This window comes from Notamacropus eugenii, chromosome 1 (genome assembly GCF_028372415.1).
Source record: "Notamacropus eugenii isolate mMacEug1 chromosome 1, mMacEug1.pri_v2, whole genome shotgun sequence".
NCBI classification, from domain to species: domain Eukaryota; kingdom Metazoa; phylum Chordata; class Mammalia; order Diprotodontia; family Macropodidae; genus Notamacropus; species Notamacropus eugenii.
The window spans coordinates 86,893,997-86,914,728 of NC_092872.1; positions in this window are offsets into that span (position 1 = coordinate 86,893,997).

The window sequence follows — 20,732 nt, forward strand, 5'->3', positions numbered from 1 at the left end:
CCTATCCCAGCCCCATTTGAAGCTAGAGGAGCATAGACTCTGGGCTGGCCTCTGTGACATCCCACTTCTTGCCTGAAGACTCAGAAAATCATGAGGTCTTCAGTGCAAGTGGGAAAGGCAGCATCCCTGAACCACTTGGGAAAGCAAGAGGATACTTTATCTCCCCCACACCAGAGTCCCACCAAGGTTCTTAGGGTCTCAAAGAACCCTTAAAAGTGAAAAAGAAGCCAAATCAGGGTGAGAAGGATAAGACTGAGATTGGACTCGAATTTATCACGTCAATTGATTCAAGGGTCATTAGATGGATATTCCAAAGCCCTACATTATCCCTAAAAATCTTCCCTGATCACCTTCCAGAGAGCTTGGAATCTTACCTTTGATTCAAGCCATGCTCTCTCTAGACGCTTGTCTGAAAGATACAGAGATATATGGAAGGGATAAATTCTTAAGACAAGGTAAGTGGTTTCATCTTGTCCTGGAGACCCAAAGAAAGGAAGAGGAAAGAAAACACAGATGGAGAGGGGAGACCCTAAAAACCAACCTTCACCTGAGGTTATCAGGACCTTGTTAAAAGAGGAAACTTAGAAAGATCCCCCCTTCACATAACTCCCAGAAGAGGTGTTTCTCTACCTTGTTAGGGAAACTCAGAGGAAAAGCCCTCAAGGAAAATGTCTTATGGTCCCATTACCTGCTTCTGAGTAAGACCAAGGGGTTGGCTCCTATTTGAACCTAAAAGCTCACTGTAGCTTTGAGCTTTCCTAGATTTCTTTAGGACTTTGAATTTCATTGTTGTCATTTACTCATTTTTCAGTCATGTTTGACTCTGTGTTCCCATTCTGAAGTTTACTTGGCAAAGACACTGGAGTGGCCTGCCATTTCATTTTCCAGCTCATTTTACAGATGAAGAAAGTGAGGCAAACAGGGCTAAGTAACTTGCTGAGGGTCATACAGCTAGTAAGTGTCTGAGGCCAGATTTGAACTCAAGAAAATGAATCTTCCTGATTCAAGGTCCTATCCACACCATCCATGCTGCTGCATAGCTATCCCAAAGACTCTTGGGGACCCATAGAAATAAAAACTGTATAAGATGGAGACAACCTTAGAAAGCACTGGACTTGGAATCAGGAGAAAGTATGTGTGGTTGGGAGGGAGAAATGGTTTGATGGTGTATCATCTAAGATTACTTTCTCTCTACTCTGTCTTTATCTTGTATGCAGACATCTCCCTTGTTAGAAAGTGACCTTGAGGTTCTGGTTGTCATCATCATCATCCTCATCATCATCATCATCATTGTTTTTGATGTTGTCATCATTATTTTTGTTGTTGTTAATTGTGTTATTTTTCCTTTTTTGTGTGCCTCCAGTGCTTAGCACAATGCCTGATTCAGTTAGCACTTCATAAATGTTTGCTGACCAACTGAAACCTACCTCTGAAGTTTACCAGTTGTGTGGCCATAAGGAGGCATTCCACTTCTGAGCCTCAGTACTGACATCTGTAAAATGGAGAAAATAAAAGCAGTAGTACCAGAATAGGTAGATCATTATGAGGATCAAACGATACAACACATACACATAAAGCATTTTGCAAAGGTACAGTAGACAGATTGAGATCTAGAGTCAGAGGTTTATTGCTATTCAATCATTTCAGTTGCACCTGACTTCTCATGACATTATTTGGGGTTTTTTTGGCAAAGATACTGGAGTAGTTTGCCATTTCCTTCTCCAGCTCATTTTATAGATGAGGAACTGAGGCAAACAGGATCAACTGACTTGCCAAGGGTCACACAGTAAGTATCTGATGTCACATTTGAACTCAGGTCTTCCTGACTCCAGGTCCAGTACTCTATCCACTGTACTACCTAGCTGCCCCTCTGGAGTCAGAAGATGTGGATTCAAATCCCTTCTCTACTATCTGCTACCTATCTGACCTTGGGCTAGTAATTTTTAAATTTAAGTTTCCTCATCTGTAAAATGAGAGGGTTAAACTAGAGGATCTCTAATATCCCTTCTAGTTCTAAATTAATGAACCTGTACTCTATATTAATTTTAACTATTGCTACCATTATATGCTAATGAGGAAACCAAGAACCAGGGAGATGAAGTAACCTGTCACATGGAGTCAGGGTCTTTTACTCCAGGTCTCTTACCCTCTCAAGCTATTATCCCTTCCCCAACCCCATTAAGAGTCTCAGCCCTGCCACTCTCACTACATTTCTTGGCTGTGGAAAAAAACAAAAACAAAAACAAATCTGTTCCTCTTAAACCTCTATGGAGAAACTACATAAGGAAAGAAAGGGCTTGAGGGAGTGTGTGTTGCTCTGGTCTTTGGTAAAAAGAAGTACTTTAAAAATTAATGCTTTGTTTTAAATCTACAAAACCAACTTCCAGCATTAATGACCACTAATCTATTAAGATGGATATCAGGAATTCTCTCAATTGGCCAATCATCATAGGACTCTAGAGGGTACCTGTTTACAAAAGTTATGCAAATGGGGGGAAAGAATGGCCTTTAATTTGATTTCTGTTTATTATGTTTTACCTTGAGGGATAGTGCCTGTGTGAATGCCAGAGAGCTCTAAGGTATCTGGTTTATTCATACAGTGTATACTGGCCAACATGTATGTAGTTGGAGAATTTAGGTACTTTGCTATTTTAAGCTTTAGTAAAAGGGCTCCTTGCTGTATTTCCACGGCTAAATAGTACTGATGAACAACTATCATCATTAGCTGTCCCTTTGAAAGGAGACGGTATATATTGATTAGAGAAATTCAAATTCAAACAACTTTGAAGCACCACCTCATACCAGTCAGATTGGCTAATATGGCAGAAAAAGGAAATGATAAATGCTGGAAAAGATGTGGCGAAATTGAGACACTAGTGCATTGTTTGGTGGAGTTGTGAACTGATCCAACCATGCTGGAGAGCAATTTGGAACTATGCCCAAAATCAAAGTGTGCATACTCTTTGATTCAGTAATCCCACTACTAAGTCTGTATCCTAAAGAGATCATAAAAAAGCGAAAAGGATCATATGTACAAAAATATGTATAGCAGCTCTCTTTGTGGTGGCCAAGAACTGGAAATCGAGGGGATGCCCATCAATTGGGGAATCGCTGAACAAGTTGTGGTATGTGAATGTAATGGAATACTATTGTGCTATAAGAAATAATGAGCAGGCAGACCAGAAAAACCTAGTAAGGCTTACCTAAACTGATGCTGAGTAGAGTGAGCAGAACCAGGAAAACATTGTACAAAGTTACAGCAACATTGTACATTGTACTTTTTTGTATGTAACTTTTCCTTCTTGTTCTGTTTCTTCTTCCACAGCATGACTAATGTGGAAATATACATGATTGCACATATATAACCTATATCAGGTTACTATCTAGGGGAAGGGGAATGAATGGGAGGGAGAGATAAAAAAATGAAAGTCAAAATCTTATAAAAGTTAATGTTGAAACTATCTTTACAAGTAATTGGAAAAATAAAATACTATTTACCGAAAAAATTAATTTAAAAAGAAAGGAAAGAAGACAGTATAGTCCAGCAAAATGTGTGCAGATTCTGGAGTCAGAAAACCTCATTCAAATCCTTGGTATTGCCTTATTCTCTATATGGCTTTGATCAAGTTGCTTCTTCTCTCTAGGCCCTATTTAATTCTCTTTAGGTTTTAGATATAAAAATAACAAGATTAGACTAGATGACCCATGGGCTCTCCTTCAGGTCTAAATCTATGATAAAAAAAAAAAAGTAGCTCTTCCCTATAAGCTCAGCTGCTTGGGTTCAGATGTTGATAATTTTCAATGGCATTAATTTTTTTCTTTTTTTTTTGTTTTGTTTTTCTGTTGTGTTTTTTTTAATTGATTCCTTTAACAAACATAGTCATTTCTCAACATATTTCTCCCACCACGTCAATCCTTCCCTTATATAGCTGAGGGTTGAACAGACCATGTACACATCTGCTCTCCTTGATTTTTACCAGTCACTTGTTCTAACGTAAACAGTTATGTCTCAGTGTTAAGGGATTCTCATTTTGAGATGACAAAGTTCTCCTTATTAGTCACTGAGCAGGAAGAACATCAGACAATTTGAAAAGGAATGATTCCATCCTTGATCTTTCTTCTTTGGATTTTGTGTGACAAATATTCCTTCTATGAGGACCTTACCTGCCCTCACCTCCCTTCCATTACACACACATATATACACACCTCAGCATAAATGTGAACTCCCAAGCACATCATAATAATAGCTTACAGTTAAATAGTGTTTGAGATTTGCAGAGAATTGTGCACATATCATGTCATTTGATACTCACAATAACTCTTTTAGGTAGGAAGTCAGAGGAAATTGAAATAAAGAGGTTAAGTGATTAGCAAATGACCATAGTAGGGTTCAAACTCAGGTCTTCTTGATCACTGGTCCAATACTCTATCCACTTTACCACCTAGTTGCCTCGCACATGTCCTGTTTAGGCAAAACTGAACCTGGGATTAGGGTTTCTTCACCTGACTCTAATTGACCAAATACTGATTACAGAAAGGATGTTGTCCAGACTTGAAGGTTATCCTGAAAGACTGAGAGGTCTGGAGATCCTGTGTACTTTGGGTGGTGGCCAGGTAAGTTTCTGTTCCAGAAAAGATGGCCACTTAACCACATCACAACTATCAGATTGGCTAACATGACAAAACAGGAAAATGATAAATGTTACAGAAGATACGGGAAAATTCAAACACTGATGCATTGCTGGTGGAGTTATGAGCTGATCCAACCATTCTGTAGAGCAACTTGGAACTACGCACAAAGGGCTACAAAACTCTGTATACCCTTGACCTAGCAATGCCACTTCTAGGTCTGTATTCCAAAGAGATCATAAAACAGGAAAAGGACCCACATGTACAAAAATATTTATAGCATTTTTTTTGTGGTGGCCAAGAATTGGAAATTGAAGGGATGCCCATCAACTGGGGAATGGCTAAACAAGTTATGGTATATGAATGCAATGGAATACTAGCGTGCTATAAGAAATGAAGAGCAGGCAGACTTTAGAAAAACTTGGAAAGGCTTACATAAACTGATGCTCAGTGAAGTGAGCAGAACCAGAAGAATATTCTACATAATAAAAGCAACGTTGTATATTGACTAACTTTGTTAGACTTTTCTCTGCTTATCAATGCAAGGATCTAAGACAATTCCAAATGACTCATGATGGAAAATGTTGCCCATATCTAGAAAAAGAACTATGGAGTCTAAATGTAGATTGAAGCATACCATTTATTCTCTCTTTTTTTAATTTCTTCTTTCTGGTGGTTTTTTTCCATTGGTTCTAATTCTTCTTTACAACCTGACTAATGTGAAAATATGTTTAATATGAATATATATGTACAGCCTGTATCAGATTGCATGCCATCTTGGGGTGGAGAAACGGAGGGATGGGGAAAAATTTGGAACTCAAAATCTTATGGAAGTAAATGGTAAAAACTAAGAATAAATAATTGTAAAAGAAAAGGAGGGAACCAGAAAACCAGGAAAGAATTTTTGCTGCTAGTGTTTGTGATAAAGACCTCATTTCTAAAATATATAGAAAACTGAGTCAAATGTACAAGAATACAAGTCATTCCCCAACTGATAAATGGTCAAAGGATATGAACAGCAGTTTTCAGAGAAAGAAATTATAGCTATCTATAGTCATATGAAAAATTGATCTAAATCACTATTGATTAGAGAGATGCAAATCAAAGCGACTCTGAAGTACCACATCACACCTATCAGACTGGCTAACATGACAAAACAGGAAAATGGTAAATGTTGGAGAAGATGTGGGAGAGTTGGAACACTAATTCATTATTGGTGGAGCTGTGAACTGATGCAACCATTCTGGAGAGCAATTTGGAACTATACCCAAAGGGCTACAAAAATGTGCATACCCTTTGACCCAATAATATCACTTTTTGGACTACATCCCAAAGAGATTATAAAAATGGGAAAGGGCCCTACATGTACAAAAATATTTATTGCAGTTCTCTTTGTGGTGGCCAAGAATTGGAAATCAAGGGGATGCCCATCAATTGGGGATTGGCTGAACAAGTTGTGCTACATGAATGTAATGGAACACAATTGTGCTATAAGAAATGATGAACAGGAAGACTTCAGAGAGGGCTGGGAGGACTTATATGAACTGATGCTGAGTGAAAGGACCAGAATCAAAAGAACATTGTTCACAATAACAACCACAGTGTGTAAGGCATTTTTCTGTTAGACTTAGCTCTTGACAGCAACACGGACCTAAAACATTCCCAAAGGACTCTTGAGGAAAATGCCATCCACATCCAGAAAAAGAACTATGGAACTGGAATATTTTCTCTTGTGTTATGTTTTGTTTTGTTTTGGGTTTTCTCATGGTTTCTCCCATTCATTTTAATTCTTCTGTTCAACAAGACTAATGTGAAAATGTGTTTAAGAAGAATGTCTGCATAGAACCCATATAAGATTGCATGCCATCTCAGGGAGGGAGTGGGAAGGGAACAAGGAGGGAGGGGGAGAGAGGAGGGGAAAATCTAAGACTTGATTGTAGAAAAATGAAAACAAATAAATTAATTTAAAAAAAGAAAAAAATTTTAAAAATTGATCTGGGAGAAGAAGATCCTCAGGGTTTCTGGTCAAAACATAATGGTTCATAACACTTGTTTTAAATTCCCTGCACTTACTACAATGCCAGGCATGTAGAAGGCACTTAATAAATGTTTAATAAATGATCTATGCCATAAAAAAAGAAGTCCACTGACAAGAGGTGGCACTCTAGCTGTGGCTTGGACTCTCTATAGACATGGACTTTAAAGAGACAGAGCAGAGTTCCATTGAAATGTAATAACATGTGTTTAACAAACTGCTTTACGTTCTGGTGAAGTGTAAGTATCAATCTCCTAGGCAAATATGACTGTAGTTTTAAGTTAAGTTCCTGAATCTTATTTTAAGTTTCTCTGTTAATGCATGATTATGAGTATTATGTGTTTAGCATTTCTTTTGTGTGTAGGAAGTAAATACCTGGTCCAAATCTAGGTTCTTATTGATAGACAACAAAAAGCCATATACCTGCACACATACACAGCAAAACCAACTGACAAAAATCACATATGATCGCACATGAAACATCCTGCGCTTTCCTGAGTTCCAATCTGGCCTCAGACACTTACTAACTGTGTGACCCTGGGCAAGTAATTTAATTCTGCCTCAGTTTCTTCATCTGTAAAATGAGTTGGAGAAGGAATGACAAACCACTACAATACCTTTGCCAAAAAACAAACCCAAATGGGGTCACAAAGAGTCAATCATGACTGAACTACAACAAAAAGAAAGCCATGTTTCTCTTAGTTTCCCTTTTTCATCATTTATTACAGCATGATAATATTCCATTACAGTAAATGCCACAACCTATTAAACCATTTTCTAACTGATGAACGTCCACGTTGTTTCCAGTTTTTGTGACCACCAGTTGTTCTCTTTTTCCTTCATGGGTGGAAGTCTTTTTCATATCTAACAAAATGAAAGCCACATCCTGTAGACACAAAGTTACTTAATGCCTTCCCTTCCCAGGCTTTGCAGTGTTTCAGGTTCCAGTTAATCCCAACTTCCCTTTCCCCATCAAAATCTGCCTAGCCCCTCACAGTCTGGATAGGAGATACCTTCCCAGATTCCCCTAAAATTACATGCTATAATCTCCATCTGCTTCCTACCTACCACCAATATTTCTAGGGATAATATGGGGAACCCATTCAGTTGGTATAGTTCATATAGGCAGATCTAGAGGGCAGATTTGACCACTCCCTTCACCAATCCTTATTACACCCATTCTGGACCAACAACCACCATCTCAAGGATATGGAGAAGAAGAGTGGTTCAATCCCAGATGGATACAGACACCACCATGTAGCACAATATCACAAGAGAAGGAAACCCAGGTCCATACTCTGTAGCATCACACTTTCCGGTCTCAACTACATTTCTAGTCTCTAAGATTCATACAATATTAAAACTTGGACATGCTCTTGAAGATTATTTCACAGATGAGAAACCTCCCTGAGAGGTACAACAACTTGCTGAAGGCCACAAGTGGCAAAGAAAACTGGGATTCAAGCCCTAATTATCTCCTAATCATAGGATCTAGAGCTGATGGATGTTGAAATATTCACTTACGCATCTTGGTGGCACAATGAATATAGTACTGGGAGACCTAAATTCAAATCCAACTTCAGACACTTACTAGCTATGACAATCTGGACAAGTCACTTCATTTCTGCTTGCCTCAGTTTTCTCAACTATATAATGGAAATAATAAGAGTGCCTACTTCACAGAATTACCATGAGGGCCAAATGAGATGTTTGTGAAGCACTTGGCACAGTTCCTGACACATAGTAGGTGCAATATAAATGATTATTCCATTCCACTTCCTTTAGTTCAATCCTCTTATTTTACAGATGAGTAAAGTCCAGAAAAGACTGCCCAAGTTCACACAGGTAGTAGCTAGTGTGTTATTATATATTTAAAGCTGGAAGGAATCTTATAAGTCATCCAATCTGTTTCATTTTATAGATAAGGAAACTAAGGTTCAAAGAACTTAAGAGCTTGTGACTTTCTCAAGATCATACAGGTAGTAATTGAGAAAGGTAAGATTTGAACCCAGGTCCAATGTCTCCAAACATGGCACTCTTTCTACTGCATCACTACAGGCTCATAACTCATTGTCCTCTAGAGAAAATATTATTTAAGGGGCAGCTCAGTGTGAGGGGGGAATAAAGTCCTCAATTCTGGTTTCAAGTTTCAGCTCTAGTATTCTGATAATTACTAGGTGTGTGAACCTGAGCAAGTCACCTAACCTCTCTAAACTTCAATTTCCTCATCTGTAAAATTTGGGGATTGAATAATTTCTAAGGTTCCATTTAGCTCTTAAGTTATAAATTTAGGATCATTTTTCCACCACTCCACTACTGTCACCATAGAAGTAAAAGAGGCTACCCAGAATCCAGTGCTGTTTTGTATCAGTCTGTTTCATAGGTTGCCAAAGAAATCATTACCTGGTGGCCAATCTATTGGACATTTTACTAGGTTGGTCATTGGAGAACACACTCAGCCTGTGCCAGGTGTAGCCTTGAAGCCATTTTACCATGCTAAAAACCTGCCAGAGTTTATATGCCAAGATTCACATAGTCTTTGAGAACCCAGTAACAATTCCATGCCATGATGAAACATTGGACTAGGACTTTGGTAAGAAGTATGTCTAAAATCAAAATTAGAGTCTTTCTGACTACAATTGATCTTATTGACCACCATTTCTATCAGTAGTGCCACCATTCACTCAGGTTCCCATATCCATAGCTTTGGGATTATCATTTTCTTTTCTTATATTCTGTTACTTATTAGGTCCTCTCAATTCTGTCTTTGAGACATATCTCAAATCTATTTTGTTCTCTGTATTCTCACCATTACCACCATCCTCTTCATTACCACCTATGTGGACTATTACAAGTACTTCTTTATAGGTTTTCTCACGTCCACTATCTCCCCTTTTGATTTATCTTTTATGCTATTGCCAGAATCACCTTTCTTATATATCAATCTGGTCATGTCAGTTTTCTGCACAACTTTCTTCAATGGTTCCCTATCACCTCCCAAATATAAAGTTCAAACTCTTCTGGATGGTATTTAAGACTTTCCATAAATGGATGCCACCTTACCTTTCCTGGATTAAGCTACATTATACTCCTCCAGGCACTCTACATTCCAATTAAACTCAACAACTTTCTTCAAGCAGATCATTCAGTATTCTTTCACATCATCCATGCCCTTGCTAAGCTGTTTCTGGCTTCCACTCTACCATTTTGGTTAGACCCCATAAGTTGTTTCCTATATCTAGAATTCCTTCCTTTCCCTTCTTCTCTTGTTGAATTACCACCCATCCTTTAAAGTTCAACTCAAGCATCACTTTCTGGAAGATCTTCCTAATTCCCTTCTCTCCCTCCCCAACCAGTAGTGAACTTCCCCTTGGAACTTCATATCATACTTTATTTCCTAATTAATATTTTAGGAAATATGGTGCATTATTATAATTACCTGTATAGTACCTTAGTCTCCCACAGATTATATAAATTACTTAAAGAGAGGACTATGTTGTAGTGAAAACATTTTTTATGTCTCTAAGTACCTAGCACTTTACATACAGTAAATACTTTTAAAATATCTACTGTTGATGATAATATGAGAACTTTCTCTATGTCATCTGCATAAATAATTTCAGTGATTGACACTCATTACCTTTCAAGACAATGCATTCCACTTTTTTGATATCTCCAATTGTTAGGAAGTTCTTCCCTATATTGAGTTAAAATTTGTCTATCCATAACTTGTACCCATTGGTCTTAGTTGTTACCTCTGCAGCCAGACAAAATAAGCAAAATCTCCTTTTTACATGATAATTTGTCAAATAGATCAAGGCTGCTACTGCATGTCCCATCCCCCAAGGCTCTCTTCTTAAGGATAAACAACCCCACTTCCTTCAACCAAACCTCATGCTAGATAATTTAAAGCCCTTAACTATCGTGGCGTCTTCCTCCAGTAAGGCTTCAATTTACCCAGTAATCCTCCTAACATGTGGTGCCCAGAATTAAATAGAATACATAGTTAGCTGTATTTCTCAACAGACATATAAACAATTAGAATCATTAGTAGGTAGATACTTTTGAGCAGTAGGGGTAGATTTCTGCTTTTAAAACAAACAATCAAGGGAATAATTGGGATTCTATCCATTGTAACTGGAAAGAAAATAAATACCACATCATTTTTCTGCCAATTACTGATTATAGCTCTGACTAAATTCCACTCAGAAATCAGTACCTTCAGAACTTCTGCCCATCCCCTAAGCTCTTTATTCTGTTTTTTTCCAAATCTGTGAAATCAGTCATTAGTGAGAAAATGAGCTGATAGCTTTCTACAGGCACATAATTTCTTTTTTTAAAAAATGCTATTGCTGCCTTTTTGTTCTGCTATCACCTTCTTGTACCAATATATTCCTTCCTCTACTTCTCTTACAGTACTTCTTTTCTTAAAACTAATTAGAAAAAAATAAGGGTTTAGCAAAACTAATGACCAATCAAGACAGACATATGCAGTGTTCATATAGTTCCTCCCCTCCCCCCATTTGCAAAGAAAGAAAGGAGATGACTTCTCAAATCTCTTCTTTCGGTCCAAGCCTGATTATTATAATTTCATTCCAAATCGGTTTCAATATCGTTGATGTGTTTTCATTTTCACTGTATTTATTTGTATTTATTATTGGTCAATCATCATTGCATTTATTATTTTCCTGGTTATGTTCACATTACTTTTCATTAGTTCATGTCTTTCCATTTTTCTCCATATTATTTATATTCATTGTTTCATATGGCACAATACTATTCCAGTATATTTATGTACCACAATTTCTTTGTCCATCTCCAGATTGATGGGCAGTCATAAATGTGAGAAGAAAATATGACCAGATTTCTCCCCACTTACTTGTTTCCCTCTCATACTTCAGATGACTGATCCCAGGACCTTCCTTTGTATATGGCATTAGGGTTTGGCTTCCACAGATAAAAGTGAGGTGAGATGTCCCCCTCATCCCTACTAAGATGTCCACTGCTATTAGCTTAAGGTAAAGATGGAAAAACCTTTGAATGAGAAAGAAATAAATCTCTACAGTGTGTGTATAACTATAGTACTTTAAACACTGTGACAAAAACATAGTATGGAGCATGGGAAAGAAGGAAGGAAAGAAACATTTATTAAGCACTTAATATATGTCAGGCACTATGCTAAGGACTAGGGATACAAATACGAGTAAAAAAAAAACGCAACCTCTGTCTTCAAAGCACTTACATTCTACAAGAAAAGACAATACACAAAAGGGAGCAAAAAGCTGAGGCCAGACAGGAGAAATTAAGGTACCCAGCATGGGGGCATGGTACTGAAGTCCAGGACTGGGGTGGGGGAGGGGAGGAGGGGGATGAGAGTTGAGGAGAGAGAATACAGATCAGTCTGGGCTCCTCAACAAAACAGAAGATCTAAGAGGAACTGACCAATGAGAGAAGTTAGCAGGCCATACAGAGGGATATAGCAGGATAAGAAAGCCAAAGAAGTGGGTTGAGTATTCTAGGGCAAGGAGACCCTAGGTGCTGAGGAAAATTCCAGGATAAGACCACAGAGTCTGGAACCAGATGTAACATGTGTTTTTTGCATTTATGTTTTTGTAGTCACTGTGCAAATTGTTTTTCTGGTTTTCTCTCCTTACCTCTGTATCCTGTCATACATATCTCCATGTTTCTCTGAGTTCCTCATTTTCATTTTATAGCATAATAATATTCTAATATGTTCATATACCATAATTTCTCCATTCTGCCCCAGGGTTAAAGGTACTGGGCTTTCTGCATAACCTTTAGGTCAACTAGGACAGTGCGATCAGCCTATTAACTCTAAGTGTCTCCTCAGGTAAACAAGAAGGGCATCCTTGAGACAGAAAGAGGCTCCACAGGCCTTCAGAGAGTAACCCTCCTTGTATCTGAGATAGTCCCAATGTATTTCTCACCAGAATAACTTCAGGTGGGGAAATGGGAACTGGTTCCGAATTCATTTCAACTAAAACCTAAGGTTTCAATTTTCCCAGCAGCATTCATAAGACCTAAGTTTAACTAGCATCTCTCTAGGATATCTGCCCTCTTGTCTTTTCTTTGAGAAATGTATAGTGGAGACTCCCTTTGGGCATTGCTGGACCCTTGTGCATAGAGGTATAAGGAATGGGATGGAGTCAGAATAAGTGTTCATGTTTAAGGGTCTAGAAAACCCCAGGCAATCCACTGTCCACAATACCATGGTTAAGGCCACTGCTACCCAGAAGAAACCAGAAGTGTCTAGTGATCATCCCCATCCCTCCCATCATCCCTGATGATGCATGGAAAAGGAAAGTGGTGACCACTTCAGCCCTGATAATTCAGCAATACAATACAATTTAGCAATAGTAGCACTGGATACAAAAGGAGCATGTACTGAACATTGTTTGTTGCCAGCAGAGATTGAACTCGCTGATCACAGAATCATAGATTTAGAGCTGAAATAGCCCTTAGGGAGTCATCTAGCCAAGTCATTCATTTTACAGAAGCAGTTAGGTAATGTAATGGGCAGAGTGCTCAACTTGGAGCCAAGTATACCTGGGTTCAGATCCTGCTGCAGACATAGGCTAGCTATGTAATGCTCGGTAAGTCACTTAACCTCTCTCAGTCTCAGTTTTCATCTATGAAATGGAGCACCATCTTCACAGGATTGTTCTGAGGATCAAATAAAAATATCCCTAACACATTTTGTGAACTTAAAGAGCTAAGGTAGCAATTATTATTTTATTTTATAGATAAGGCATGAAGGAAGGAAACAAGCATTTATTAAGCAACTACCATGAGCAAGCATTGTGCTAAGTGCTTTACAAATATTATCTCTTTTAATTCTCACAACAATCCTGAGAAGAAAGTGTTATAATTATTCCCATTTTATAGTTGAGGAAATTGAGGAAGGCAAGGATTTAGTGCCTTGCTAGCTAGTTTGTAAATCTAGTTAGTATTTGAGGTTGGATTTGAACTCGTCTTCCTGACTCCAGACCTAGTGCTCTATGTACTATTCCACCTAGATGTAAAAGAAAACTAAATTTCAGAAAAGATAAATGCTTATGGTCATATATCTAGTATTAGAGATGAGATTTGAAACCAGATCCTCCAAACTGAGCCCCCATTCCACAGCACCACATGGCCTCCCATAATATCTACTTTCACATTTTCTTATGAGGTGGAAGTAGAAGCTTTAAAGTTGGAGGTATCATTGGGAGATCCAGGGTAAATGAACACTTTGCAAACAAATTTGATTTGGGGAATTAATCAGATGGGTCTTCAGTCACCACTATTCCCCTGACAACCCATTCTCCTTCCTCTAGACATTTGTAGTCTTTAGTTACTAATTAAGCAGTGCATCATAGCAGATAGAGATGTGTCCTTAGCATTAAGAACTTTGGTTCAAGTCTATCTCTGATACATATTGTCTGTGTGACTGTAGGTAAGTCACTTAATTTCTCAGGGTTCCTCTACCTGAGGCTGAGAAGCATCAAGTTATGCAGAATTCCCAAGTGTGGCCCAAACCAGATTAAAATACAATTACGAAACAAAAATATGAAACAACAGATAATGTTATAAATTATAAATTATTAATGTTATAAATTATAAATCACTATGCAGTTAGCGAGGATTCATTTCTACTTGAGTTTGACACCACCATTCTAGGCAACTCTCTAAGAATATGTCTCATAGAAGGTGCTGCCTTATGTTGGTAGATGTTTCCAACCTGTATCTCAGAGGTATCACCTACACCAATGAAATCACAGGTGCAGTCCCTATCCCTACCCTAGTCACAAACCAAGGTGCACAATCTGGTATGCTTCCCTGGCTACTGATTCCAGATTTATTTCCCAATAGAGCATATCTTTTCCTAATCATTTTCCCTGTCTCTCTTTTGATGAATACTTCATTCAGGGTGAGAGTAATGGAGAAATAGCATGAGGTGACTGGCGATCTTAAAATTCACCTGAGCCGGGCAGGATTCACAGAAGAATTAGACAAGTCCATTAGTCAATTCTATTTGTCTAAAGAGTCCTTTTGTTTGGCCTGTTTACTGGCGACATCAGAGAGAGCTCAGATGGTTAAGCAGGAGCAACTAAGGAAAAGTAGTAGGATGGTCTGATAATCCATCACATGGGACCCAAGCTGACATCTCCAAACTAGGGCAGCCCAAGCCCTCACCCTGGGTTTAGGACTAAGAATTCCAAAGTTGGGAGGAGAGAGATTAGGTTAGAGACAACAATGAGGGCTGTAACCAGAGCATCTCAGTCATGCTGTTCTTCACATCATGGCAGGAGAAAAGAGTCTTTGATATTAGCTAGCCAAAGACTTGGGTGAGGATTGACTCAGCCTCCCCAAGAGGTCCCTGAGGTCATCATTTCTCTTTGCATATGGACAGCTCATGGGACCTCTGAAATCAGAATTGCTCCAAGTCCTTTAAACAAAAGGAAAAAATCTCTCTCAGGCAGGTATGATTGGTTTTCCCAGTTAAGGTCACAGGTAGAAGCCCAAAGAAACCATGAAACCCAAGGTTTCAATTTGGAATAAAGCAACTAGGTGGCACAGTGGATAGAAGACTAGCCCTGGAGTCAGGGCTAGTAAGTAGCCTCAGCTACTTACAAGCTGTATGACTTTGGACATATCACTTAACCTCTGCTTGCCTCCCTTTCCTCCTCTGTAAAGTGGGGTACCTACTTCTTAGGGTTATTATGTGGATCAAACGAGATAATACTTGATCTCAATCTTGGGATAACTCTGGGCCCTCTCCCCTGTTCTTATGACCAATTTCTAAGCATTCCTCACCTCCAAGATAAACTCCCAGGAACCTATGTTGTGATCACCAATTTCTAAATGCCCCTGTCCCTGGATAGAAATAGCTCCAAGGACACTTCTGCAACCCTTTGCTTCCCTCAGTTCATCTAGTCTGTTGACCCTACAGGTGACCCTGATTAGGGTCAAAGTTAGCAGCCTGCCTTTTCTGGCTAGGAGTGGCCTAAACCCATCCTGTGATCTTTCTCGAAATGTTCTATCACCCTGCAATAAAGAACTTGTGACCCCCTCGTTGCTCCATCTAAATACCCAACTGCCCCTCCTGAGTATATATAATCTTTGCTTTGAACTCCCGTCTGAGTAAGACAAGGCATTGTTCCGGATTGCAATTCTTTGACCCTCGATAGATGCTTTACTTTATTTATTGATTACCTTGTTGATCTGTAGGTCATCTCCAGTCATCCTAATCTATATCTCACCACATGGGTCCAGAGAAGGAAGTGAGGCTGGTGACTTTGCACAGCCCTCACTTAAATCCAATTCACATGCATGTCATGGCATCACCTTTCTGATGTCATGGTCCTCTTTGGGAATGAAGGATAAAAAACAATAGCCTGTTGATCACGTCGTCATGGGCGTGACACCTATAAAGCACTCTGCAAACTTTAAAGCATTTAAATCACAAGTAAAATCCTTGTTCCTATCCTGGGAAATAAATGCTAACAAGAAATAAATAAATTTAGAAAATGTTAAAATAACAGAACAAGATCATAAATATTAACCCATCTTCAGAGAAGGGGCAAGGCACAAAGAAGTGGATGGGTCTAGCACATGGGCAAATTATTAGACTGAAAAAGACTAGACCTGAAAAAGAGAGCTACTTTTTTCCTGGGCTATATCACCTTAGCAACACAGAATGTCAGAGCTAGAAAAGTCTTTATATATCTAATCCAATATCGCTATTTTCCAGATGAGGCAACTAAAACGTAGAGAGAAGAGGATTTCCCATGGTCACACAACTCATAAGGGGTAGGGCTGAGACAGGTACCCAGCTCTATTGTCTCCCAATTCACTGCTTTTTCCATCACAGCAGCAGCCCTTATTGGAATCCAGTCCACTTTCTAAACTAACAGCTACTACTATGCAGGTGAATTGTCACCATTCTATAGGGGTGAAAATCAGAATAACATTTAGACAAGTAAGTTCTGGACCCTTGTTTTCTCCCTTGGCTCCACAGGGGCCTGCCTTCATTTTATCACTGTTGAACAGGAAAGGACCCACTGGTTACCTCATCAATGAGCAAACATTTTTTTTTGAAAAATAGAAAACAACTCCCAGGAAGAAGCTAGCTTAGTTATAAGGTACACAATGCCCTCTAGTCCTTATTCATGGGAGTTTCAGGAGATTCTAAAAACAGTGGGCATTGTTAAATCAAAACAATCCAGCAAGGTTAGCAATTATTCAGAGGTCCTTTTTTTCTGATTTACTGGGTATTGCTCAGATAACTACACAAGTTAAAGAATTGTTTTTGAACTTTAAACCCTAAATAGTCTGAACTATCAGCAAACTTGCATTATCCTCATTTGAGCACAACCCTGGATGTGTTTATATATGTTTACATGACTAACCATTTCTATCCTCTTTGAGGGACAGATATTAGTGAAAACAAGTAGGAAGATCATAGGAGTAGACTTGGAAAAGAACTCAGAGACCACCTAACCCAACCTCCACATTTTATACATTAAGGGACTGAGACTCAGTGACATTGAGTGATTTACCCAATCTCACATAGGAAGTCAGCAAAGCTCAGAACTCAGATTTGAATCCAGGGCCTGTGATTCTGGAATCCGTGGTTATCCCACTCTACCACATGGTAGGAATACTTTCTTTTTTTTTTAATTTTTACTTCAAGATCTAAATTCTATCCTTCCCTCTAGCTCTTCCCCCACTCATTAAGAAGGCAAGAAATACAATACCCATTAAACATATAATGTCATACAAAGCACATTTCCACATCAGCCAGACTGTCAACCTAGCATCGGGAAATATCAAAGCTTGAACGGACCCTAGAGAGTCTATGGAGAGAGAAGGTTCAATGTCCTTATCTGAGAAGATGAGAAGGCTGAGGCCTGAGGAAGCAAAGTAGCTGGAGAAGGGTCACACAGCTAGTGAACAGAAAAAATAGAACCAGAACAAAGGCCTCCAGGGTTTTTTCCTCTTAGCCACAGGGCCTCTCAGTATTTAAACTATTGTTTTAACAGAATTGGGACTAAAATCCCCAAAATACAAATATGTGGTTTAATCATCAACACCAGGCCTCAGTCCTGGTATTAACTCGATGGGTCCTGGGGATTTTATGTCCTGTGGCTAGTAAAGTGGCAACAGAGTAAGAGGCCATGTGTTGAAGGAGAGTAGGGACAGTTAAAAGACTTGGATTCTAGATCCAATTCTACCCTTTGTTCATCTGTGTACCCTAAGATAAGTCATCTTCCCTGGACTTTGACTATCTCTAAATTTTCTTAACAGTCATAATAAAATGGGATGAATTCAAGAATAAGTGCCTATATCTCCAACTAGCCATGCCCAAAGTAATAGAATCGGGTTTAAAGACAGAAGGGACATTAGAAATCATCTGATTCAATCCACTCATCTCATAGATGAAGTAACTGAGGCCCACATAAGTTAACTGATATCCCCAAGATCACATAGGATATAGAGGGCAGACTTGAACAAAACTGAATTTGTTAACAAGGAAGGCAAAAATACATATATGTACATGTGTATATGTATATAGGTACTCATATACATACATTCACACATGCACACATGCCTGTGTGTGTATGTATCTGCACCCTCTGAAATTTTCCTAACTGGGAATAAAGGAGTTGACAATGAGATCGGTCCATCTGGGGTTTAAATCTCAGAGGGGGCCTGTAGGGGAAATTAAATGATTTCTCTGATCCTATTGGCTATGCTATCTACCCTTTGTAGAGTTCGATTCATTCTGAGGTCTGTGTTAGTATGGAAAGATGATCAACTACACTGATTCACAGTGACTCATTTGTCTTTGGGAAGAACATTCAATACCTTGAGATCAATGTAGATGTTTTTTGGTCCAGAATTGTAGTCTCATTGGTGCAGAAAACTTCCAACACGGAAATTTCTTTTAATGACAGATATCCCTCAACTGGACTACTACTGAGTCTTAGAGAGTTGTTTGAAAAGCTAAGTTACTTGCCCAAGATCACAAAGCTAATATAGATCAGAAGCAGATCTGAAACCTAGGCCTTTGTGAAAGACCAATTTTCTATATGCTAAACTAGATTGTCCCTCAAAAATTCTCATTTGGCCCCTCACTGTCTACCAAATGAAGTCCACATTCCATAGTTTGGCATTCAATGCTTTCCAAGAGCCAAATTTAATCTTTCCCATTTTATTTTAACTTAACTAAACTTAACTTCTCACTCCCTACACTGCTCCCTAAATGAACTACTCACCTTTTTGCCTTTGCTCACATAATTCCCCACACTTAAAATGCCTTCTTTAACATCCTTATCTGCTGAAATTCTAGCTATCCATCAAGACCCAACCTGAAAGACAGTGACTTGAATTCAAAAGATCTGAGTCTGAATCCAACTTCAGCCACTTACTAGCTGGGTGTCCTTAGGTTGGCCATTCTATCTTTCAAAGCCTCAGTTTCCTCTTCTGCAAAATATTGATGATATTATTGGTACGATCTACCTCACAGAATTGTTGAGAATACTTTCAAACCTTAAATCACTCTATACATGAGAGTCATTATTAACTCCCTACTCCTCCGTCAACCTTTTTGATTCTCTCAACCAGAAGAGAACTCACCGATCTTCTAGATCTCACTGAATGCCATGCTTCTTGAATTCACCAATTGTGTTCTGTTTTATATTTACTTTTCGGTATATATGTTATAAACTTTTCTCAGAAGAATATGAAAAGTTATGCTGACTCAGTGACCCATTGTTCTCAGCCCAGCTTATTAATAAGTGTTGGAGAAGGCTCTGTTGGGGGAGGTATCTCCCAGTCTGCAGTTCTTATATTACCTGCTATCCAGAACATATTCCTGCCTGTTAGTATCATCTCCTTCCTGTTAAACACCATTGCCTGCTACCTTAGAGAAGCACTGAGATTCAATGGCTCTTCCCTTTTGCTGACATGGACCTATCTGAATTGTCTATATCTCATCACAAACATTATCGATAACATCTAGCTCCATCCTGAAACCTCACTGATCTCTAGCGACCAGCCTGTTGCCACCTTGATATATTTTTTAATAAACTCTTTTAATTCTCTTTCCTAGGTTTTGCCCCGTTAATCAGGATGAAAGCCTGAACAAAGAGTTTTCATTTTAACAAAAGTATAAGTTCCTTGTGGTAAGGAATTATTTCTTTTTTTCCTTTTTTATATCACCAGGGTCTTAGCACAGTGCCTGGAAGGCACATGGGCTCTTAACAAATATTTTTTAAAAATTCCCAGTGAACTCTTGAGGCAAAATGCCTTCCACATCCAGAGAAAGAACTATGCAATTGGATTGCAGAATGAAGCAGACCATTTTCTCTTGTGTTATGTTTTGTTTTGTTTCATGGTTTCTCCCATTCATTTTAATTCTTCTATGCAACATAACTAAGGTATTTAATAGGAATGTATGTGTAGAATCTATGTAAGATTACACACCATCTTGGGGAGGGAATGGGGAGGGAGGGGAAAAAATCTAAGATATATGGAAGTGATTGTAGAAAACTGAAAACAAAATAATAAAAAAAAGAAATAATAGAAAAATATTTTAATTGAATTGAATTCATGTTATTTGTATATACATCTATGCCTTGTAATCTGCCCAAGGGCAAAGACTTTCTGATTTATCTTTGCAAAGATATTCAAGTAGAATGTCAAGTACAGTTTATATTTTTACTTCAGAAGCAATAGGGAGCCACTGAAGATTTTTTTTGGTAGATTGTGAAAAAAATTGATCTGAGAAGGAAGATGTAAAAGTCAGAGGAGCCAGTTGTCTATTGCTGTAGCTTCAAAGCAATTCACACACTCTAGGTAGTCCATATTTCTCAAATGAGTAAATAAACATTCCTCTCCATGAATTGTTCAGTTTTGTCACACTGGCCTATTTATTCTTTTCCACACATGATCCTTTGTCTCCAACTCCATGCCTTTTCACTGACACTATGCCTGAAGTGCTCTCCTTTCTTATCTCTGTCTCTTAGAATCCCTTGCTTCCTTCAAGACTCAGGGTAAGTAT